The 25,111-nt window shown below is 42.5% G+C and overlaps 1 protein-coding gene and 1 pseudogene across 3 annotated transcripts in view; both read left to right on the top strand.

The window, feature by feature from the left end:
- Positions 1-25,111, top strand: part of IGF2BP3 (insulin like growth factor 2 mRNA binding protein 3) — a 91,944-nt gene that overhangs the window by 45,782 nt on the left and 21,051 nt on the right. The gene's annotated exons all lie outside the window — the stretch shown is intronic.
- On the top strand, positions 18,608-18,767 carry LOC138785011 (U2 spliceosomal RNA; annotated as a pseudogene).

Here is a 25,111-nt window from a genome sequence, read left to right as displayed (position 1 = left end):
TCTTAGCAAACTAGTTGATGAACAGAATGTGCCATCTCACCACGTCAAGGTGCCCTCAGAGGGATTGTCCAACTCCAGCAATGGCCTCTCAAGGGCTCCCATTAAGCCTACAAACTGGGCCAACAGGAGGAAGCCATACCCCACCACATGTAAATAACACAAAAAGCAAAAATTGGCAAGCTTTTCAGCACCTTTGTCAGAGAAACATGTCAAAAATTTTGATCGGTTGCGGTTTGAGTGTTCAGACTTCAACTGATTTGAGAGAAATGCAGTCCTCTTTTGGCTGTGTCATGCGCGGAGACAGAGATAACATTTTTAAGTCTATGGGGCATGTCTCCTTACATAGAAAAAGAGTGAGGAGTGGACCTGAGTTGACATGTACAATTTAATGGAATGGAGCTGTAAAACCAAACTCTGGACCAGAGTGCTGCTGTTTCTGGAAGAAAGTGACATATTTTTCTAAGCTTGGATAACCGCTTCGAGAGTAGAGAGCATACCTAAGCAGGGCAGCTTATGCAGACTGTAGATGGGATGCAAAGTACATACAAAGCAGCTGGCAGGGGACAAACACATTGGCTATGGACAAATGTAGACAAAAAGTTCTCAAAGCAAATTCTAGACTTCTGAACACACTTTAAAAAAAAAAAAAAAAGTTCTATATACAGGGTGTGAGAAGGTATTATTTCTCTGAGAGCACCAAACTTGCGCGAAGTCTTTTGAAAGAGGACCTATAGCAAACCCCCCCAAAATGAGGTGTTACTACCTTTTAAATAGCATAGGGTGCCCCATTTTACATGGGTGTAATCTTGGTGTCGCTGTCGTTATAATCAACAGTATATGTGAAATAGAGCAAGTTTGCAATTTACATACATTATTTTTTGTTGTTATCATGCTGTAAAACAAAGCTGAACTTACCAGAAATCCAGGTCCAGTCTCCTGAAGGCAGATTTCTAGTCTTGTACTGGTTGTAAAAAAGCAGACTAAACACAGCAATTCCGGCCAATACAGAGTCCTGGCTCAATGTGTCCATCAGTCACATGACTGCCTTCTCTCTGTGACATGGGAAACACAGGACTTCCTGTTTTCTTAGAGAAAAAAGTCAGAAAACAGGAAGTGCTGTGTTCTCCATGATAACTAAAAAAAATAATGCATGTAAATTTGCAAACTTGCAAACTTTAAAGGGGTTGGCCACTTTATAGTTAAATTGTTCAGTGTACAGTATTAGTAAGTGCACTCACTGTATATACTGGCAGCAGCTCCCTGTGTACTTCATAGAGCTAAAATCACACTCCCCTTTTCCAGGCTGTGCTGTCCTTCTCTGTGGTGAGTCATTGGCTCAGTGATGGACATTGGGGGATGGGGCATGGTCACAGGGAGGTACACACACACAGGGAGCTGCTGTCAGTAAGTGCAGTGAGTACACTTACAAATTCTGTTCACTGAACAATTTTAATGTAAAATGACCAACCCCATTATTTTAATAATGGAAGAAAACATGAGGTTAATTACACAGTGTTATAGGTGGTACATGCCTCTTAATATAAAACACCCCCCGTCTGTATGATAAGGCTCATCACCTGATATTTACTACCATTATTAAACTTAAGGGTACTACAGTCCCCACAGCCCTATCCACCCATGGACTGCCCGCCTCTCCTAATGTATATTGATGGAGCAGGCTTGATCGGTGTTCCATCTACCGCCTCCAGTGCTCCAAACCGCCGATTGACCCAAGGATAAAACTATATAAAAAAGCGACTACCATGAAGGTAAAAAACTTACCTTCCTCCTTAGCACCACTTGCACAAAAGAGGGATATCAGCAGGTTAGATTAATCTAATGGGATCCCTTTTAAACTGCATAGTCGTCATATTTATTTATTTTTAATTTAATATGTCACAGGGACATAGCTAAAGTTTATTTTTTTTTTTTTAAATGGCCTGGGTCTTGCTGGTGAGGCCCTGACCAATCAGGAATGCTAGCCAGGAGAAGTGCCCTGTAGCACATTCCACTCCCTGGCTCACGGCGATTTTTGATCCAGGCAGCTCCATTATTCTACTGGGCCGCTTGATGGAGATGATTGACAGTCAGAAAGTGAAGCGCACTACTTTGTGAGTCTCCCCACTTGTTCTCCTGATCCCTGTATTATGTCAAAAGCTTTTCTTTGACAAGTACACTTTGACAATTCCAGCTAATAGTCAGATGAACTCAAACAGACTATAAACTCCTGTTTTTATTGGATTGGGAGGGTGTATCCAGAAACTGTAAAAAAAAAAGATGTGTAATCGGGGCACCCTATGGTATTTGATCATAGTAACATCTCAACAGTTGTCGAGACATTAAAGGGTTTCTTCTTCCGGTACACCATTTTTCACAATTGCCAGGGAGCAGGTGGGGGAAAAAGATTACATCTACTTACCTCCCCCGGCTCCAGCGCTGCCACCTGCATCCAACTACTCTGGTCTCGGTTCTTCCTGGTCTGAGAAAGGACTTAAGATGTGGCTGGAGACCAAAGCAGCTGGATAAGGGTGGCGCTGGTGGCCTTTCACCTACCCCCTTCCTGGTGATTGTGAAAAAAGGGGTCCCGGATGGAGCATCCCTTTATTATTTTTTAAAATCTATTGCTGGGGCTGCACAGAAAATATTAAATATTAAACTCTCATGTCATATCTTCGGGTCCCCCTTCTTAATGCTCTGGTCATATCGGACTGAGTCATCTGTGCAGTGACAGCCTGCTCAGCCAACGACTGACCATAGTGCTGTCCCGCTGCAGTCAGTGATTGGCTGATCAGGATGTCACTGCCAAGATTACTCTGTAGTAGCAGCCAAAGCCTTAAGCGGGGGACCTGAAGACGTGTCGGGAGGACCCCACCGGGGCAGCGTGGTAGGTGAGTGTAGGAAGTCCATTTTCTGTGCAGCCCCAGCAATATATAAAAAAAAAAAATGCTCAGAGTACTGTTTAATGTTCGCAATGCCTATAATATTGGGGGAGGGTGGGGGTTGAAATATTTATTTTTCCCCTTAACTTGAACGGGGTCTCTAGCCTACTATTTTTATAATCTAGGCATTTGGCTTCATTACATAGATGAAAATGGCTTCCTCCAAAACGATCTGTTTAGTTGATGTAATCTTTTATATGTGGAATAGATGTGTGTTGACGCTAATGTTTTACTGTCAAACCAAATGTAAGAAGTGTTTCTTGGCGACTGAATGTATCCGTATAAAAAGGCAAGTTTTGTGCTCGGTATTTTGTTTTGTAAATGGCATAAATGCACACTTTAGACAGTCTTTGTGTAAGTATAATCTTGCAATCGCAGATGGGCATAGTTGTTGTTGTTTTTTGGTTTTTTTCCCCTTTTCTGCATGCAATGAACTGTTCTTTTGGAAGCGTATGTGGCTTCAGCTGTGACTGGTCTTTGGGAACAAACTGGTTTACCTGGTCAACTAGTGAATTGAAAAACAAATTGCTGATCGATCTCTGGCCAAGTCAGTGATGAGATGCAGATATGTCATGAACTACTTACCTGTGACTGATTCAAAAAGGGTAGATCAACCTTTCCATAGATAACAGTCTTTAGTTGGCATCTGTTCAAAGGGGTTATCCAGCGCTACAAAAACATGGCTACTTTCTTCCAGAGACAACACCATGCTTATGTCCAGTGGTGTGGTTTGCAGTTAATCTCCATTTATAATGGATTGGAGTTACAAAACCCCACTCAAACTGGAGACAAGAGTGGTGCTGTCTCTGAAGAGTGTCCATGTTTTTGTAGCATTGGATAACCCCTTTAAGGGTATGGAAACCTCCAGTTTCTCCATCCAGTTTTGTAGGTGGAAAAATCTGCACTGTTGGCTATACACTAAATCATGCAGAACTGTTCTGTTCTGCAGTTATGGTTTGTGCTGCCATCAAATTTTTTTGTTGATGTTGACTAATCCATTGACTTTGGGGGCATTCACATGTTCCATAATTAGTCCGTGCATGGACGATGTGCTACAGACCGGAATTTGGAACTCCTGGCATCATTCATTATGATGCAGTGAGCTCCAAAACTGTTTAAATCATTGCGCTACTGCACTAACGCTGTGAATTCTGTAGCATATTGTCTGTATTTATGGAACATGGAAATTACCCTAATCATGGAATTAACATTACCATTAATTAACATTAATTGTAATTCTGTATGGAGTCTGTATAGCGGCACGCTAAGGCTACATTCACATGTTCTGTGAAGTCCCTGTGCACAGACATATTCATGGCACATTGCTCTGTATTGGGTTATTCACATGTTCAGTGTTTTTTACGGATATCCGTTCCGTTTTAAAAATAGGATATGTCATAACTTGAAACGGAAGCGCGGCACGGATTCCCCATAGAAATCAATAAGACGTGACATCCATGTTCATGGATGTGATATAATCAATGTAACTTTAAAATGCTTTAAACAAATTCATGAAAAACAGACACAGATTCAAAACGGATGTAAACACTGAATGTTTTGCATCGATGATTCACGGACCAGGAAAAACACTGAACGTGTGAATGCAGCCTAAGGGTACTATTAGACGGGCCGATGGGGGCCCGATAATACAGGTAAACGAGCGCTGATCTGCTAGATTGGCGCTCGTTTACTGGGCCTATTACATGGCCCAATAATCGTTTAACAAGGGCTGCAAGGACATAGTTACCGATGTCCTTGCAGCCCTTTCTTAAACTATTTACATTACCTATCCATGCTCCAGGGCTGCTCCTGCGTTCCGCTTCTCCCCGGGTTCCGCGCGCTCTAGCTTCAGAGCGGGGAGAAGCGGACCGCAGGTGCAGCCCTGGAGCGTGGATAGGTAATGTCTATAGTCAGTCGCTGGCCGCGCACCGCTATTACACGTAGCTGTGCGCAGTCGTGCCTGACAAATATAGGTTCTAACCTATATCAACGATCAGCCGATCAGTGTCATCGGCTGATCGTTGTATTTATTGCACAGAGCGATAATCGGCCGAATCTGGCCGAATCGGCCAATTATCGTTCCGTGTAATAGTACCCTAAGTCTACATTCACACGTTCAGTAGTTTTTCAGGACCATATATTAAGTCTGCAAATGGCATCCACAGGAAATTTGTCTGCAAAGCATCCGTAATGTGTATTTTTTGCGATCTGGAAAAGATGGGAACGTGATAGTTAACTTCCATAACTTTTACAGACGTTTCTTCCGTAACGCCAGCAAATTACGGACGCGCCTATAGATGAATCCTTGCCTCAATTACGGCCAGTACTAGGGCTTGTCAATCATTTTTGCAGATCCATATAACTACGGCCAGTGTGAACAGCCTAATAGAAATTAATGGGCCCTAAATTTGCCTGTAATTGTGGATGTACAATTACAGACAAACTTAAAGAACATCTGAATGTAGCCACAGGCTGGGTTTCTACATATGTGATCTGAACCCTGTGGAAACTATGCCCCCATTTCTTTCCAGCATCCCTCCCCCGAGTCGCGAGATGTTGCCGGGACTAGCAAAAATTGCAGACCCTGTGCCAGCTAAGGGCCGTATTACACAGGACGATTATTGTTAGAAAAATTGTTAGATCGTTTGTATTTAAAAGATAATCGTTTTGTGTAATATCAGACAATGATTAAAAGACCAACGAGAAATCGTTGGTCGTTTGATAGAATTCGGACCTATTATCATCATTTGATAATCGTTTGCAAATCGTTCGCACATCGTTCAGTGTAATAGGAAGTCATAGCTGAAACGTACGCAATAGCTAGGACAAAACGACCACAAGAACGATTATAAGTAACGATCATCGTTCTGTTTAATTAGGCAAACTATTTTGGGTCGTTTGCCATAGCTGTAGTTTGAGATCGTTAGTCGTCAAAAAATCGCTTGGTGTAATAGTACCCTAACACATAATGGGGCAATTTATAGGGCATTATGAAGCTGACAGGTTCCATTTAAATGTGCTCTTTTCCGCCTAACCTACCTGCTTTGTAGTGTTGTAGTTGGACATAGATTTGTGGCTTCTTGGTAAGGTTGTAGTTCTTGTGCTGGAACACCTGCATATGCCCTTTGCCTAACCTGTAGTCCTATTTCAGAAGTTATGGTAATGAATGGGTTATTTCTGCATGATGATGATGATAATGCTTCTGCATATCTGACTCACTTGATGTGTATGAGTAACTCCTTGATCAAAGTTCCTGGCACAAGTTGATGTACAGTCTTGGTCATCCACCCTCTCCGGAAGCCCTGACATCACTAGAGCTCACTACTCTTGCACATGGGCTGAAGAATCTTCAGCTGCCATCCTTGCTGTGGAGATATAAAAAAAAAAAAAAAAAAAAACTGTGCAGCTTATAGCACAATTCAGAACTTTCCAACTCTATTTAAAAGCTATTGGTCACATTTAGCAAGACAAAATAAAGCAACTGCTGGCAGCACATCAGTTCTCCCCCCCCCCCCCCCCCCCTCTCCGCTCTCAAGTGTTTATGCAGCGATACGGGTCTTCTAGCCAAATGCAATTTAATCCCTGAAGCCGGCAGAAGGGAGACCTTTTTTTTTTTTGTGTGTGTGTAAGTTTTAATTTTTTTTTTGTTATCAGTTGTGGAAGGCAGCGCTACTCTGTCAAGTTGGGAGTTTTGAAAACCCCTGGTGACAGTACACTCATGTGCTGATGTTCTGTACACACATGGCTTCCGGCAGAGGGATCCTATCTCTTGATCGTTTGCATCATTGGTGGTTCTTGTCCGTTTACACCAAACCTGGCTTCTGAAACACATGCTTCGTGTGTGTATTTGTGTAAAAAAAAAAAAAAAAAAGGAAAAGAAAAAAAAAAATTATATATATTTTTTTTTTTCTTCACTTACGTACATACAAATATACACAAATTCACTGCACATGATCATGTGACTAGTGAATTCAAAGTACATTGTGTCAAAAATATCTTTGTGTATTCATTTTAGTATATAGTCTGCACTGAACTTGGTAAGTAAATGCAGATGTGCTTATACATATTCTATGCATGACAGACACTAAAAGTTCCTCCCTGAACACAGATGGGTAGTTCTGTGCGTGCACTCTCCCATACAATAAATGTATAGTTTTCCACATTAAACTTTCATGCTATAGAGTTGCATCTCTGGTCCTTGCCACTCCCTGAAATTCTAGAGTACAAGCAACCAGTGACGTTTTTACGTTTCTGCACAATGCCAGGATTAGAATAGGACAACCATTTAGTGTCTTGTTGGGCCTATAAGGAAAATCCATCCATCCATCCGCTTCCTGAGAAGTATGGGCAGCTTTGTTAAGGAAGTGATGGCGAGGGGAAAACTGCTTCCTGTGAGGGGATGGGGAGGTTTGGTGGAATCTGTGTGTGTGTGTGTGTTCTTAAAGAAACTTAAGTAATCCATATCACACAAAGGACAGGAATAATACAAAGTGCATTTCTTTACCTGGAGGGCTGTATTTTTCAGCACTTAATACGAGCAACCTTTCTCTTTTTTTAAAATAAAACTACAGATATTGCTGTTGGCGATTGTCTCTGAAAAAAAAAATACAATTTCAAACAAAGATTTCATGAACATTTTAATTTTTCTTGCCCTTTTTCCAGTCTCGTGGACTACACCAATCCTACTTGGAGTAACTCATAGTAGTGTTCAGCCTGAACTTGCCAATTCATGTGAATGTGTGCCACTTAAATAGGCACAGTAGGAGAGAAGTAATGGAGATTGATTGATTGTAATCGGGCATAACAATGCATCTTTAAATGTTGTTTTAAGGTGTGTTTTTTTTTTTGTTTTTTTTTGTTTTTTTTTTAGAAATGTGTGTTTATTCCCAACCTCCTCCCCCCCCCCCCCCCCCCACAATTAGCCTGAGAGCCCATCCCACCATCTTAAAAAGATAATCTGGGGTTGGTATTTAAAAGTTTCATTGTTTTTGGTAGCCCAGGGTAGCTTCACACACACCCCGTACCGTAGTTAATTTTCTGCTGCGATACGCAGCAGATTTGATGTAAATAACTCAACACCGCATCAAATCTGCAGGTCGTGTGTGTTGGCACCCTCAATGTTTTTATTTTGCTACAGAACATCTCAATCTTTAGTTCAACATTTGTTCTTTTCCCTTAATGGTGTAAACGTTTAATAAAAAAATGGGGTGTGAATAAAGGCCCTATTTCAGGGGGCGCCTATGAGGAGTAAATGAGCGCTATTAGCGCTCGTTTGCTCCTTGTTCCTGCCTCTCTGCTGCCGCTATTACATGCAGCGGTAGCGAGCGGGTGAGTGTTTGGAGGGGCCGATGCCCGGGTGATCGCTAGATTGTTCAGGCAGCCAAAAGAGGATACTGGCGGTCTGCAGCCGCCGCTCCTATTCCACGGAGCGACTGCAGCAGATCGCTGCTAGACGAGTAGTTTTGTTTTTCAACATGCTTGAAAGACAAACGACGCAACGGTCAGCCGACATGAACGATGTCTGCTAATCGTTGCCTGCTATTCCACGGGACGATTATCGTCCGTAACTGCCGATAATTGTTCCGTAGAATAGGGCCTTAAAGGGAACCTGTCACCCCCTGTGCCGGGGTGACAGGCTCCCGACCCCCCGCTACAGCCCCCTATACTCACCTGATCCTGCCGGGTCCCGCTTCTGGATCCGGTCGGGTCACGGAGATATCAGCCGCTGCAGCCCAGCGCACGCGCTGAGAGATGAGTCCAACGCTCATAGAGAATGACAGGAGAGTCCAGCGCTCCGTCATTCTCTATGAGGGTTGGACTCATCTCTCAGCGTGGCCGGGCTGCAGCGGCTGAGATCTCCGTGACCCGACCGGATCCAGAAGCGGGATCAGGTGAGTATAGGGGGCTGTAGCGGGGGGTTGGGAGCCTGTCACCCCCCGTGCCAGGTTCCCTTTAAGGCTGAGGGCGCATGAATTAGGCTCAGGTGGGGGTGGTGGAGATAAGGCTTAGGGGGGTGAATCATGCCCCTTTTTGGAGCCCTATGACTCTCCCCACCCAACAGATCACCACAATAATACTTTTGTCTTCTCTGGCGAGAAGTGCTGCCTGAAGTTCCCTTTACCCATTGAAAACAGATGTATGGGTATAATAAAGGGGTTGGCCAACAGCTATAGAAGATGTATGTACACCTTCATCTCTTTTTTGGGGGGAAAAAACAAACCCCTCCATAAAAACATCATGTGAAAGCACCAATTTTCTTTTGTATTTGGTATTTATTGTAATCTATTTCCTATTCTGGTTTTGAATAGAATAACTCAACTTGACTCTGTCTCTGGTTTAATATTTTTTATTATTTTTGAAGTGAAATATTTTTGCTATAGATGAAGGACTATATACCCTGCATAATGACAGCACCATTTCCGGTCTTTTCACAGAGGGCTCGCACAATAGCTACCCCACCCCCTCTTACTTGTGCAAAAAAAAACTCCCAATATATTTCTGAAATACTCATTTGACTTTTCTGTAGATTAATATAAAATATAAGGATTTCACATTGACAAATAATGATCATTGACATGAGACGGGTGTGACGTGAGCCTGACAGCGCTTCAGTTTGATACAAGGACAAAGCTGGCGCACAAAAGATGATGATCTAGGTGGTAAATGTAGAAAACAATAGAATTCCGTTCTCGTGATCTGTCTGTTCCTTACAAGTATCCTGAATGTAGAGAGGTAATACACAGAGGGTAGCTTTAATGTATTGGTTGTGCAATGATACAGATATCATCTACAGGATTTCAGTTACTGTGGTAATGTGTGTTTGTGTTGGTTTATGTACTGATGCTTAGAGATAGAAATTACTATAACTAATGGCTCCTAATCTTCTGGTGGTGTTTGTATTTAATTTTTTTTAGTTTTTTTTTTTGTTATGCGAACATAAAAAAAAATAAGTTCTTTTAAAACATTTGCATTAGTTTTTTTTCCCTATTGCCTGTATATTATTATTATTATTATTATTATTATTATTATTATTATTATTTTATTATTATTTTATTATTATTATATTATTATTTTATTATTATTATTATTATTTTATTATTATTATTATTATTATTTTATTATTATTATTATTATTATTTTATTATTATTATTATTATTATATTATTATTATTATTATTATTATTATTATTATTATTATTATAATTATAATTTTATTATTATTTAATAATAATATATATTTTTTTGCCTATCATTTTTAAACACTTCTGATCTGTCAACCACATCTGAGGTTTGTATGGGTGGGGTTCCAAGTGCGGTGCTGAGACCCCCGCCGATGGCTAGAACAAAGGGGCAGAAGCACTTAGCAGTACCACGCTCTGTCCCTTCATCTCACTGATAAAGTAGTGGTGGATGGAATTATAATGGAGCCTATGGAAATTCTTGTAGACTCGTTTCAACTGTTCATTTTGAGCAGGTCAATATGACAGCACTTTTGAGGTACATCCATTTTATCGCTATGACTTGTCACAAGTTTGTTCAAATTATAGACTTAAAAGCAAAGCAAGCGAATGTTACATAGTCATACACTATATTTCTATTCCTATTAGACTGTGTATTATTGCAGATAGCAAATATTGCTCTTTCTTCCTATATGAAAGATTTTGTTTTTACAATTTTTAAATTGATTTTAAAAAATTTGCACCAGAACGTCTACATTACTAAGTTGCATATGTACAAGATACAGCATGCCAGTGGGATATCTATACAAGCTTGTGTATGGCCTGGACTATTTTTGTTTAGAATTGTTGGTAGTTTTTATTTTCAGTGTTCTTAAATATGTGTAATCTTTAACTTGCAAAAGAATGATTTCTGTTTGTCCAGTTTCTAAGCAGTACAATTGTTAGTATATGTTCATTTGATAAAGTTGAAATCTCTCAATTGACAAAATCTTTATCTAACCAGCTTAAAAAAGTTTGACCCCATTGCTATTGTATGTAAAAAAAAAAAAAAAAAAACATCCGGACAATCCGTTTGATCAGGTTAATCCTTGTGTATAAATGTTACTCTGTGGCCGTGTAGTTACTTTTACATGTCTCTTGAGTAGTCTGATACTTCGATACCATTCCTTGGCTTTGGAAACAATTCTAGTAGAATAATTACAAGCTTTATCCCCACTGGTTACAATTTTTTACTTTTTTTTTTTTTTTCATATAAAAAATTTGATACCTGCAGCTGCTGCTGTAAGTTTTACGTTGTTGGGGCATGTATGTGCTCCCTCCCCCGCTCTTTGAAGCATTACGCCTTTTCTTTCATGGCTAATGATTTTTGAACAACTGTTGTGCTTGTTTTATTTACATCAGTCGCTGGTTCAAACAGCTGGAAGAACAATTCATTTTTAACAGCAGGAAAGGAAAATGCCCCTCCCCGACCACTTTAAAACTTGAGCATACTTGCAAATTGTTCATTCACATTTCGCCCCATTGCTAAAGTACTAAGTTCTGATGTCAGAAGACCTGCAGCGGGGAAGACAGATGCCTTGGCCTGGACATCATGGGTGTGATTTGTGTTTTGTCACTGAAAAGTAACATCTGGGTTTTCTCAAGGTGTCTTTTGATCTGGGAGTAAATAAAGAGGCCCTTTTGGGGGGGCAGGGTAATGGGATATAATAGTACAATGCTACTTTTATTCCATAAGTACAAACTTTTTTTTAATTTTTTTTAACCTTTTGTTGTTGTTTTTTTTTTTTTGCTTTTTAGACTTTCAATTTCCTTTGTATTCATAGGTAAGGGTTAGAGATGAGCAAATTTACCCTATTAAATAAGGGAAGGGTTTCATCAGCTCAACCTTTCAGCCTCTCCGCCTTTGACCTCTGTGCCCCTCCACTTTGGGTATCTCGAAAAGCTGGATCTAGTCCTGGGAAATTTCTCCCAGTTTTACAGAATTGGATCCAACTTTTCTAGGTACCTGAAGTGGAGCGGTTCAAAGGCTGAAAGGTTGAGCTAATGAAGCTCTTCGATTTATTTAATACTGTAAATTTGCTCATCTCTAATAAGGGTTAAACAGATTAAAACATTCTCATGGAAGTTAAGGTGACTATACACCTTCAATAACTGTAGGTCGAATAATTGGCTGACTGCTATCTCTCCCATCCTCCCCATACACATTCCTGTGTTTAAAGGGTTAAAGGATAGTTCACACACTATAAATCTCTGGCACCAGTTGATTTGAAAGATTTTTTATTTACTTTTATGAAAAAAATCTCAAGTCTTCCAGTACTTCTCAGCTGCTGCATGTCCTGCAAAAAAAAAGTGGTATTCTCTCCAGTCTGGAGAGGTTTTCTATGGGGATTTACTACTGCTCTGCACAGTTCCTGTCACAAACAGAGGTATCCGCAGAGGGAACTGTCAGACTGGAAAGAATTCACCACTTCCTGCAGGACCTACAGCAGATGACAAACTTGATTTTTCTTTTTATTAAAAAAGGCAAATTACAAATCTCCGGCATTTGCTGGGACCATTTGATTTTTAAAGAATTTTATTTAACTGGTGGCGACTCACATCTCTGGGAACAGAGGAGTCAGACAATGAAATTCCATCACAAGCAACCTCTTTCTCCACCAATATCTTTTATTGCAGTCTTTGGAGGTCCCTATATACTTTATACTAGTAGCCAAACCTGCTGCCAGTGGGGTACATTTAATGGTGGTCATACCCCTTAAATATCTGTTTTTAAAGGGAATCTGTCAGCTCTAAATAATGTTCAGAGCTGCAGACATGGGGAGATTAAAAAAAAAGTGATACTTGTCTCATGGCTGCTGGTTGTTTGCAAGGTGCTAAAATAATTATTTTACTTTTATCCTAAATCAGTCAAAGCTGTGCTGAGCTCCAGCATGCACACCCCCTCTCTCCACCACCCTCCCTGCCCTGTATGATGAGCTACATGCCATACTTGGTGTGGATTTTCTGAAACCTAAAACCCACTGGACATTGTATGTTTGCGACCTGACTGCCATATATTATCTCCACATCGTCAGAGTAACGTTGGAAGGATGCTTTAAAAGATTAAACTGTATCTTTATTTGTTGTACACTGTAATTTCATAGAGCACATGTTAACTGATCTGCCTACGAATGTGACATACTTTCCCCTATTATCTTTAAATTAAATTAAGAATGAATTAAATGCATTGGTACCCCATGTTCTGAACAATGGATGGGAATCAAGTAGGGAACTGTGATGTGACATCCATAGGCACATGTTATGACCCCAACTCTCCTCTTTTTATGTAGGAAAACAAAATAGTGAGTTTATTCTGTGCTTTGACTCACTGGCCTGTAATGACTTCAGCACAGAAAGCAAGGGTATTTTTAGTTGTGTATTTAGCTAAGCATACAGGACCACCTTATCTCTCAGCTCCTACATTTCACACCACCTTGACTTTATTTAGCTCTGTTATGTGCTGCTTTTTAGTACGAAAACGGAATCTGCGAACGATTCTAGTTCAAGAAGCCTGTGCTCGAGGCGCCACCTAGCGTAAACATTTTGAATGGGAAGTGGTCACGATTTCTTCCGATAAGGTTGTTTGATTGTCCTACTCCGCTCAAAGTGGCATGAGCCATAACTTTGTAGTGTAGAGGAAATCTTTAATTTGGTTAGGGGTGTGTTAGGAAAAGAAGAGAAACTTGCGTGCGACTATATGCTGCCTAATTCTGCCCCCGTGCTGTGATTTGTGCATCCACTCCTGACTGTTGACTATAGATAGTTTTTATGAAAGTACTGAACCTCTATAGAAGTTGTATGACCTTGAATTGATAAATGTTGCAAACTATAGCAATGATGATATTTACTTGTATACGTTAAGACCATTAGGACTGAAGCATTTTTAGCCTGAAGGATCTAGAGAATGATTTTCCTGATTCTTGATTCTATCAGCCATACGGCTTAAATGGCTATGTGAATGTTGGAGATTATATATATATATATATATATATATATATATATATATATATATATATATATATTAATATAATTTTTTTTTTTTTTTTACTTTTTGGTCAGACTAAATATATAATAGCATTTAGATATATTTTTAGTACAGGTGAATGTATTCTTGTTGTATTTAATGGTGTGTTTTTTTTTTTTTTTCCAAGTACATTACAGTCTGTAATGGTGCGTTTACACAAACAGATTTATCTGACAGATCTTTGAAGCCAAAACCAGGAACAGACTATGAACAGGGATTAGGTCATAAAGGAAAGACTGGGATCTATCCTCTTTTCAAATCCATTCCTGGCTTTGGCTTCCAAAATCTGTCAGATAAATCTTTCTGTGTAAACGCACCCTAGGGGCATTCCTGAACTAGGCTTTCAAGCTGACCATACACATTATATAAGTGTTGGCCAAATAACCTGCTCTCAGCTGGACCAGTTGACAATCTATCCTTCCTACTCTGCCCTGACAACAGATGTCTAGGGAGGTAAGGGTCAGCTTTCAACTGTAGAATCTTTTTGTTCTCCAAGAGATAAGCTTGCCACCATATGTCTTTGGCAGTGGCTTACCAATCCCCCTCCCATATTGCACACTTATCTGAGCGTGCATGTATATGGGGGAGGGGTAACCGGAGAGAAGATATGCCATCTTGTATGCATGGCCGGCCTAAAGGGGTATTCTCATCTAGGCAACTTTATTGCTGGGGTCTGACCACCCAAACCGCCACCAATTCTAAGAATGGGGACTTAATGGTCTATGCTCTGTGTGTGTGTTTTTGTTTTTTTTTCCTTATTCTTTATGGGGCCACTGAATGCTTTCAGGAGAATTGTATAGTGATAGTACCCCCCCCCACACACACACACACACACACACACGTTAACTGTACATTATGCCTCTTGCTAAGATGGTGAACTGTGTTCATTGGAATAGCAGACATTTAATACTATAATTCCTACACACCAGTTGCTGTAGGGGAAATAGGTGGCCAACCAGAGCTTTTGTTTAATTGTTGGCTGGTTACTGGGATGTTTGCATAGGCTGGTGATTGTGAACGAACATCTGTTTGCATGATCGCTGGCCCGTGTAAAGGGGCCCTAACTGAGGCTGAAGCGTGTAAAATGTGCACTTTACTGAACATGGTGGTGAACAGTAGTTTCTTTACCATGATTTTTAAACAAACATTTTATATAATTAGTTTATTCAGGCGCTCAGTGGTCAAAACTTCATGATAATCCTAAAGGTAATGGGAAAATAATAATAAAAACATGATATGACATATACACCCATGCCAGATTGCTGGGAAAAAATGTGCATGAGCTGCTGGAACACCATTCAGATGTATGGAACTGGCTTTCAGTTATAGACAGGTCTGCACTGTGTGAACATGCCCTAGTTGTTTCTATTTAACAAAGTGCATGAGTTAGGTTTGCATTTTCTATAATGTTGAACAATATAAGTTCCTATATATTTATGCCCAATGCCAGGACATTGAGTCTATGGCACTGAGGTTGCTTCCTTATGTCGGCAGTTTTCGTCATGGCGTCAGAATGTCACCACCTACAGACTTGATGTAGGACCTAACCTGTCTATTTGTGGATGTGTGTGTCGATCAGGTCCAACTGAATGAAGGTTTCTGTCTGGTGCCTGCTCATTAGAGATGAGTGAACCAGACGGATTTCTGGTTCGTATGAATCAGAAACCTCAGCGGCTGACTCCCGCTGTCTGCTCCCTCCGTGCAGCGGGTGGATACATCGTAAGGAACGCCTAGAAAACTGGGATACAGCCAATGCCAATGGAACAGACAGCGGGAGTCAGCCGCTGAGACTTCTGATTCATACAAACCAGAAATCTGGCTGGTTCGCTCATCTCTACTGCTCATGTTGCAGGATCCGCAAGCAGTCATATTTATTTTATTTATTTTTTTTTGTTCAAAATGCTAAATAAAAGGACATTGTGCCAAAGCTTCCCGAACAATAGTGTAAACCCAGCCTAAGGTTCTGTCATAAGCAAATCAAATGGCTGTTAGTTGTACATTGATGGGCTTAATACATTGCAGTGTGTTTATAGGAGCCATGACTAGAGATGAGCGAACCTCGAGCATGCTAGAGTCCATCCAAACCTGAACTTTCGGCATTTGATTAGTGGTGGCTGCTGAAGTTGGATAAAGCCCTAAGGCTATGTGGAAAACATGGATATAGTCATTGGCTGTATCCATGTTTTCCAGACAACCTTAGAGCTTTATCCAAGTTCAGCAGCCCCAGCTAATCAAATGCCGAAAGTTCGGGTTGGGATGGACTCGAACCTGAACCCGGTTCGCTCATCTCTAGTCATGACATCACAAAAATAATTGGTTGGTTGCTAGGGGCAACTGAGACAGTTTCACTTTACACCATGTTTGATAAATCTCCCCGATTTATCCTTATTTGTGGCTATCTTTATGGTTTTTGCTAGTCCACTATGTCTCCACTCTTCTGTCCTCCCCCTCCCTTCCGAGACAGAGGTCACATAATCTGTGTCTTCTATTGCCAGGCTAGCTGTAATGCCTCATCTGTAACCCTGCCCACCACTGACATCACACTGACAGTCAGTGAGCAGCTGACTAAGGGGTGAGGAAACAGCAGATCAGTGACAATCTCCTGAGCAGTATAGGGGAAAGGACAAACTTGTTTCATCGTAGCCATATATATTGTTTATAGTACAGGGGAATATGTTTCATCGTAGACATATATATTGTTTATAGTACAGGGGAATATGCACACAGAGTAATTGTGTCGGCAAACTCAGTGTGGAATTCACCGCTCCCGATTCCCTCTTATCGTCGGCTCCATTATATGCTCCGGCAAATTCCACTGTCCGCCAAAATAAAGTTTGATATTATAGATGAAAAAACTTCAATCTTGCTCGGCTTTGTCCAACCCCAAGCGTTTGGCATTTGATCAGACGTGGCTGCTGAAGTTGGATTCGGCGCTAGAAAGTCGTGAAAAACATGGATATACAGCCATAGGCTCAAGGTTCGCTTTACTCCATTTGATATTACATTAACTGTGGTGTAGTCTTTGATATTTTTAAACAGTCCTGCAAATCACAACATTTGGGACAAAATGTGACTGACACTGAAAGCCCAGAAAAGTAGCCTCCATGACTGTAGCAAAGATGGGCGTGACTCATCTCTGTTGTGTAATGTCGCTGGTTACCAGCAAGTAGCTGTAACTACCGTCCTTTCCCTCTAAGCACGCAGGAGCAGAGCGTTGGTCACAGCATGAGTGCTCACTGCCACTTCAACAGTGATGAAAGTGAAGGCACAATGAGGTGGACCTGGTCCTCGTACAAGGCTAAAAAGTGTTGTTCTTTATCAAACACAAAAGCATCAAGCTCTTATGTATGTGAAGGCTTCAGGAACATTTCATTTCTCCAGTGCTTATGAAATTGTGGCATGTATAATGCTGCCCTTCAACTCTATTAAGAATAATGCAATATTTATTGGAGTGTAATACAGGCAGGCTGACCTCAATGAATTTACTAGGGTTATGTATTCCTGAGAGCTTTTGATCATTTTGCTTTGTAATGCTGGGTTTACCCGGAACAATAATTCGCCCAATCGAACGATTAACGATTTTAAAGCAACGATTTGTTTTTTATAACGGTTAGCGTTAGTTTAGACAGAGAAAAATCGTTAGAAGATTCGTAAGAAAAATCGTTATTACGATCGTTTTTAAGATTGTTTAAGCCCATCTTTCACATAGGGTGAATCTTTGAAAGACTGTTTACACAAAGCGATCTGCGAATATTTAGCGAACGACGATTTTTCGCTCATCGCTTGATCGTTTGCTATGTTTACACGGAACGATTATCGCTCAAATGCGATCGTTATAGCGAAAATTTGAGCGGTAATCGTTCCGTGTAAACCCGGCATAAGAATGACGTCTGTTCTTGTGTTCTGTCTTCCTTACTTTTATTTAGCTTCAATCTCCTGTTCATGCAATAAACGGTTATGAAGACTAAGTTCTTATTAACATATGGCACGAGGGAAGAGATGGTGGCATTTTTAACATAATTAAGACCTAAGGGCTGTATTATACGGCCTGATCATTGTAAGCAAGCTCCAATCTGCTAGTTCGGCGCTTACTTACAGATCCTATTACATGTCTCAGGAATCGTGCTGAAAAGGCTGCACGGGCATCCTTAGCGCTGTCTGTGCAGGCCTTGCTTTATATAGAAAATAATAAACATGCCTGTCCAGGCTCCCCCAGTCACCTGGTGTCTTTTCCCTGCTCACTGCAGCTGCTTCTGAAGCTGTCTCTAAAGTGAAAGTCTGTTCAGCCAATCACTGACTAAGACTGGACAGCGCCGCAGGCAGTGATTGGATGAGTGTCCTGTCACTTCAGCTGCTATGGTGAGCAGGAAAAAGGCAGCAGGACATTAGGAGAGCCTGGACAGGTAAGTATATTCTTTAAGCTGTGATTAACCATGTTTTTTTTTTTTTTAATATTACTGAAAGACAATCATCAGCTGATCGGCTCTTCGACTGATCGTTGTCTTTATTACACAGAATGGCCTGATTCGGCAGATAATTGCCCTGTGTAATAGGACCTTTATTTACAGTATGTGCTTTTTTTGTAGAGAAGTTGGTGTACATCTGTTTCTATAGATATGCACCTAATGGTGACAAACAGAAGTGTGATCGCTTTTCGACCTTTTTGGCTAAGGTCAAGTGTAGTATCTGTTCTTATCAGTTAAGTACCTTATATATTCCCTGTCTGGAGACCATCTGTTATGGTGCGTTTACACAGGCAGATTTATCAGACAGATTTTTGAAGCCAAAGCCAGGAACAGACCTTTAAACGGGGAATGGCTCATAAAGGAATGACTGAGATTTCTCCCCTTTTTCTCCTCCCTTCCTATATTTGGCTTCAATCTATCAGATAAATCTGCCTGTGTAAATGCACCATTAGATGGATTTTTGGAGTGGGAGGATGGAGGGAGAGCTTGCTCTGTCCTCTCCAGGCATTGACCTGGTGTTGCAGTGATTCTAGGTTCAGTGTGCAAAAAAAAGAGGAAAAAATAAAACCCAGAAGTGGATTTAAAATCGAGTAACAAAATCAATTGTTATATGATATGGCTACGATTAGTAAACATGCGGCAGATCTACAGTATAAGAAATTCTGCTACATCTAAACAATAGCAGCAAAATGGATGAGCGTTTTTACAAATCTCATTCACATGTTGCAGAAACGTATCCATGGAATCCGCATGGTACGCTGCAACATATCGTGAATTTTACACATTGAGAGACAAACTGCCTAATTTTTCCAAAAGAACCAGTCACAGCTCAGTTTTTATTTTACCAGAACAATATGAGGAAAGAGATTGGTTATTGTGGGCAAGTAGGATAGTGATAAATCTGGGCTCTTGACTTTTACAAAAAAAAAAATAAAAAAATCTGAAATCCACGTTGACATTGGTGTGAATATGTAAATTAAAGGCTTTCCGCTGCAGGGGAAATAGTGATTGCCATACAGATGCATCAGTATGTCATAAAGTGTTTCATAGTATTGCATCTGTTTGTGTGGTTCATTTTGCTGTCTAGAAGACAGCCTATCAGTAATACTAATGCAATACAGATGATATACTGATGCAATTTCAGCTGTGATATGTCTCTGTTGCAGATTATATATATATATATATATATTGTAGGGATCTTCCCGGGGGATGGTGTGTTTGGACACAGTTCACAGCAGACTTGGACTTGTAAAACAACAGCTTGGCGTTTATTTTCAGCATAAACAGTCCGTAACAGAAATATAGCAACACTGTGCTTTAAGAACAAAACAAAAAGGTCTTGCCCGTCTGGGCGCTAACTAACAACGCAGGTTACCTCTCTGGCACTTCAGTGGTCAGTTTTGCGGGGTGTGAACAGGCCCCAGCAGCTGCTGTCTTCCCAGCTCTCACCAAACAGCATGCAGGCTGTTCACTCCTGGCTGAGAGAGCTCCCCTGCACACTGAGCTCACCTTTTGCCTTCTCAGGCTGATTGGGATCAGAGCTCACCTGATCCCAAAACCCACACTGGATCGAGGGGGAGGGAATGGCAGATCCCACTACCAACCTATCCACCATTCCAGTAAATCCAGGCCCGGTAAAAATAAATAATAACTCAGCAGCATAGCACTGCTGAGCAACAGATCCCTCCTGGACTTACCACCTCACACTACGCATCAGCCTAGGTGAGATGTACACCCCCTCGAACACATCTCCAGTGACATGTCCACATATCCCCCCCCTCTTCTTCAGACCGGAGGGCTGAGCGTTTTGTCCCCACAGGCAGTGTACCCTTGATAGGGCGTCAGCATTCGCCTGTAATTTCCCTGGCCGGTGTTCTACAGTGAAATTGAAGTTTTGTAGGGACAGAAACCATCTAGTCACCCTTGCGTTTTTTTCTTTGTTAAGCTTCATCCATGTTAGGGGTAACTAGCACAGGTTGTTGGCACAGGGCAGACTTAAGGCTTTGAAAAGCCTTCTCGGCCTCTGGAGTCCATGTCACCATTGCGGACTTCGCACCCTTTGTCAGGTCAGTTAGTGGGGCTGCAACTGAAGCAAAATTCGGCACAAACCTTCGGTAATAGCCCGTAATACCCAGGAAAGCTCTGACCTGTTTCTTTGTGAGGGGTTGAGGCCAATTCTGTATTGCCTCAATTTTATTTAGTTGTGGTTTCACTAACCCCCTCCCAATAATGTAGCCCAAGTATTTGGCCTCCTCTAAGGCTAGTGCACACTTCTCTGCATTGATGGTTAACCCCGCATCACTTATGGCATCTAACACCGCCTGGACCTTACAGAGGTGACTTTCCCAATCCGGGCTAAAAATGACCACATCATCGAGGTAGGCAGCGGAGTAATCACGATGTGGTCGCAGAATCAAGTCCATCAACCTCTGAAAAGTGGCAGGGGCTCCATGTAACCCGAATGGCATCACTACGTATTGGAAGAGCCCATCAGGGGTGGAGAATGCAGTCTTCTCTCTAGCCTTAGGAGTGAGTGGGATCTGCCAGTAGCCCTTAGTGAGATCGAGGGTAGTTATGTACCTGGCATTACCCATCCTTTCTATCAACTCATCTACCCTGGGCATGGGGTAGGCATCGAACTTGGAGATCTCATTTAACTTTCTAAAATCATTACAGAACCTCCAAGTTCCATTGGGCTTTGGGATTAACACAATCGGGCTGGACCACTCGCTCTGAGACACCTCAATGACTCCTAGGTCAAACATACGTTTTACCTCGGATGATACCGCCTCCCTCCGTGCTTCTGGTATCCTATAGGGCTTAAGGTTTACTCTGCTTCTAGGCTCAGTTTCAATATGATGACTAATGAGATGCGTACGCCCTGGTAGGTCAGAAAACTTGTTTTTATTTTTCTGCAGGAACTCCTTAGCTTCCTGCTTCTGGGACACTGATAGGGTGTCACCAATCCTGACCGGAGGGATTGGTGGTGACAGATGACCAACAGGCTTTGTCGCCACCAAGGATTCCCTGTCTTTCCAGGGCTTGATCAAGTTTATGTGATAAACTTGAAAAGGCTTCCTTCTACCTGGTTGGTGTACCTTGTAGTTGACCTCACTGATCTTCTCTACAATTTCATAGGGACCCTGCCACTTTGCTAAGAATTTGCTTTCTACCGTGGGAACAAGTATGAGGACCCGGTCACCTGGGCTGAATGTCCTGATTCTTGCAGAACGATTGTAAATTCTGCTTTGGCCCTCTTGCGCCCTCTGGAGGTGTTCCCTTACTAGGGGCATTACAGTGGCTATACGGTCCTGCATTTGTGCTACATGCTCTATAACACTCTTGTATGGGGTGGACTCACTTTCCCATGTCTCTTTCGCTATATCCAACAAACCCCTAGGGTGACGACCATAGACTAATTCGAAGGGAGAGAACCCTGTGGACGCTTGGGGTACTTCCCTAATAGAAAACATCAGGTAAGGTAGTAAGTGATCCCAATCCCGACCATCTTTTTCCACTACTTTCTTTAACATATGTTTCAGGGTTTTATTAAACCTCTCCACTAACCCGTCTGTCTGTGGGTGATATACAGAGGTTCGTAGGTGTGAGATTTTAAACAGTTTGCATAGCTCTTTCATTACCTTTGACACAAATGGGGTACCTTGGTCGGTCAAGATTTCCTTGGGGATCCCCACCCTGGAAAACATATAAAACAATTCCCGTGCAATTGTTTTAGAGGCAGTGTTTCTTAGGGGTACAGCCTCAGGATAGCGGGTCGCGTAGTCCAACACCACTAGAATGTACTGGTGTCCCCTAGCCGACTTTACAATGGGGCCCACCAAGTCCATTGCGATCCGGTCAAAAGGTACCTCTATGATGGGGAGTGGGACCAAAGGACTGCGAAAATGCGACACTGGAGCGCTAAGCTGACATGTGGGGCACGACTCACAGTATTTTTTTATGTCAGCATAAATCGCAGGCCAATAAAACCTCTGGAGGACTCTCTCCTGTGTTTTATCTGTCCCCAAGTGGCCCCCAAGGACATGATTATGGGCCATGTCGAGTACCTGACGCCGGTACGACTTAGGCACCAGAAGCTGTTCCACCACCTCATCATTAATCCTAGTGACTCTATAGTAGAGATCATTAGTCATAGAAAAATGTGGAAATTTTTTCTCAGCTTCTGGCTCCTGAGGTACCCCATTCATAACAGTGACCTGCTCTCTAGCATTTTTGAGAGTGGGGTCCTGTAATTGTGCAGTACCAAAATTATCCCTAGACACCTCTAAGTCTGGAACATTCTGCGCAGTGGGAGGAGCCTCTTCCTCACCAGCCAGGACCTGCAAAGGAAAAGCATCATTTTCATCCTGTACATTTTTATCATTTACCGTGGGTAATGCAATAGACTTAGGGGTCTCCTCACTCCTTTCAGGGGATTGTTGTTTTCCCCATAGAGCCCAGAACAATGGAAAATCACGCCCCAATATCACATTATGCATAAGATTTTTAACCACACCCACTTCATATTGTACAGCGCCTAGTTCAGTCCCGACATTAGCCCGTACTATAGGGTAAACCTTTGTATCACCATGTATGCATACCACACTCATATGTCTTGCTGGCACAAAGTCCCCAGTCACCAGACTGGCATGCACCAGGGTGACAAGGCTTCCTGAGTCCAGCAACGCCTTAACAGGAAAGTTATTTACAGTAATGTTGCAGATTTGCGGTTCAGTCTCTAGTCCAGTGACCGCAACAAAAGACGGTTCCGCAAATAGCGACTGACGCCGGCTAGCGTCACACTCCATGGGCTCAGTGGTAAGAGGGCAATGGGCAGACATATGTCCCGTCTCATGGCATCTCCAGCACTGGATAGGGCCTGGTCTCCTTGGCAGGGAGTCCTTTTTAGGGCCACTTAGCCACCGGGGACCATCACCAGTCTTTTGCCCCCTGAGACACCTCCTGAGCGCTCTTCCCTCTATCAGCACCCCTCCACACTCCCCCAATAGATGGAAGTCTCTTACCAGCTGATGGCACAGATCTGGCACTCCGGGGAGGTGACGGTGCTGCAGGAACATCACGGAGGTAGTCCTCGGTCGCCTGGAACCTCTCCACAAGGCTGACGAGTTCGTCGGCACTCCTAGGGTCGCCTTGTCCCACCAAGCGTTGCAGATCAGCAGGAAGTGCGCGGAGGTAGCGATCCATCACGACCCTCTCTAGGATCTGTGCAGGAGTAGAGGTGTCTGGCTCCAACCACTTTCTTGCCAAATGAATCAGGTCGTACATCTGGGACCTCGCTGACTTGTCCAGACTGTAGCTCCAGTTGCGGACCCTCCGGGCACGGACAGCAGCAGTAACTCCTAGTCGGGCGAGTATCTCTGCTTTTAGCCGAGGATAGTCCTTGACCTCTTGCTCACTGAGGTCATAATAGGCCTTTTGAGGTTCGCCTGTTAAATAGGGCGCAATCACTTCTGCCCACTCAGTGGAGGGTAGCTTTTCTCGCTCAGCCACACGCTCAAAGACAGTTAAGTAGGCCTCAACATCGTCATCAGCAGTCATCTTTTGCAGCGCACGCTGCACAGCTCTTCTTACAGACAAAGTCTCTGGCGCGGCTGCTGCCACCAGCTGGGGATTAGCACCTGCAGACGCCTCTTGCTTTGCTATCAGGTGCTCAATAAGTCTCTGTTGTTGAGCCATTGCTTGCTGATGTGCAGCCATTGTCTGTTCATGGCGCAGGTTAGCGTCTGTCAGAGCCTGTTGTTGCTGCCTATTAGCCTGTTCATGGCGAAGGTTAGCGGCCTCCTGATCCTGTTTAGCGGCTGCCTGAGCCTGTTGTTGTGCGGCCAATGCCTGTTGCTGTTGCAGACTCACTTGCATTAACTGCTTCATCATCTCCTCCATGTTGCTTGTCTGTTTTTGGAGTGAAGCAGCAGCCTTCACCCAGGACATATGCCGCTGTAGCCAAGTTGATGCACACCGTTGCCCCTAGCAACCGTTTTGCCCGCTCCGCAGCACCAATTGTAGGGATCTTCCCGGGGGATGGTGTGTTTGGACACAGTTCACAGCAGACTTGGACTTGTAAAACAACAGCTTGGCGTTTATTTTCAGCATAAACAGTCCGTAACAGAAATGTAGCAACACTGTGCTTTAAGAACAAAACAAAAAGGTCTTGCCCGTCTGGGCGCTAACTAACAACGCAGGTTACCTCTCTGGCACTTCAGTGGTCAGTTTTGCGGGGTGTGAACAGGCCCCAGCAGCTGCTGTCTTCCCAGCTCTCACCAAACAGCATGCAGGCTGTTCACTCCTGGCTGAGAGAGCTCCCCTGCACACTGAGCTCACCTTTTGCCTTCTCAGGCTGATTGGGATCAGAGCTCACCTGATCCCAAAACCCACACTGGATCGAGGGGGAGGGAATGGCAGATCCCACTACCAACCTATCCACCATTCCAGTAAATCCAGGCCCGGTAAAAATAAATAATAACTCAGCAGCATAGCACTGCTGAGCAACAGATCCCTCCTGGACTTACCACCTCACACTACGCATCAGCCTAGGTGAGATGTACACCCCCTCGAACACATCTCCAGTGACATGTCCACAATATATATATATATGATATTATATTATAGAGGTTTATTAATATGCTTGTGTGAAACAGGTTTAAGACCACTTAACATGATAACTTG

This window comes from Dendropsophus ebraccatus, chromosome 2 (genome assembly GCF_027789765.1).
Source record: "Dendropsophus ebraccatus isolate aDenEbr1 chromosome 2, aDenEbr1.pat, whole genome shotgun sequence".
NCBI lineage: Eukaryota > Metazoa > Chordata > Amphibia > Anura > Hylidae > Dendropsophus > Dendropsophus ebraccatus.
The sequence above is the reverse complement of the archived record's forward strand: the minus strand, read 5'-3'. Positions and strand labels throughout refer to the sequence as shown.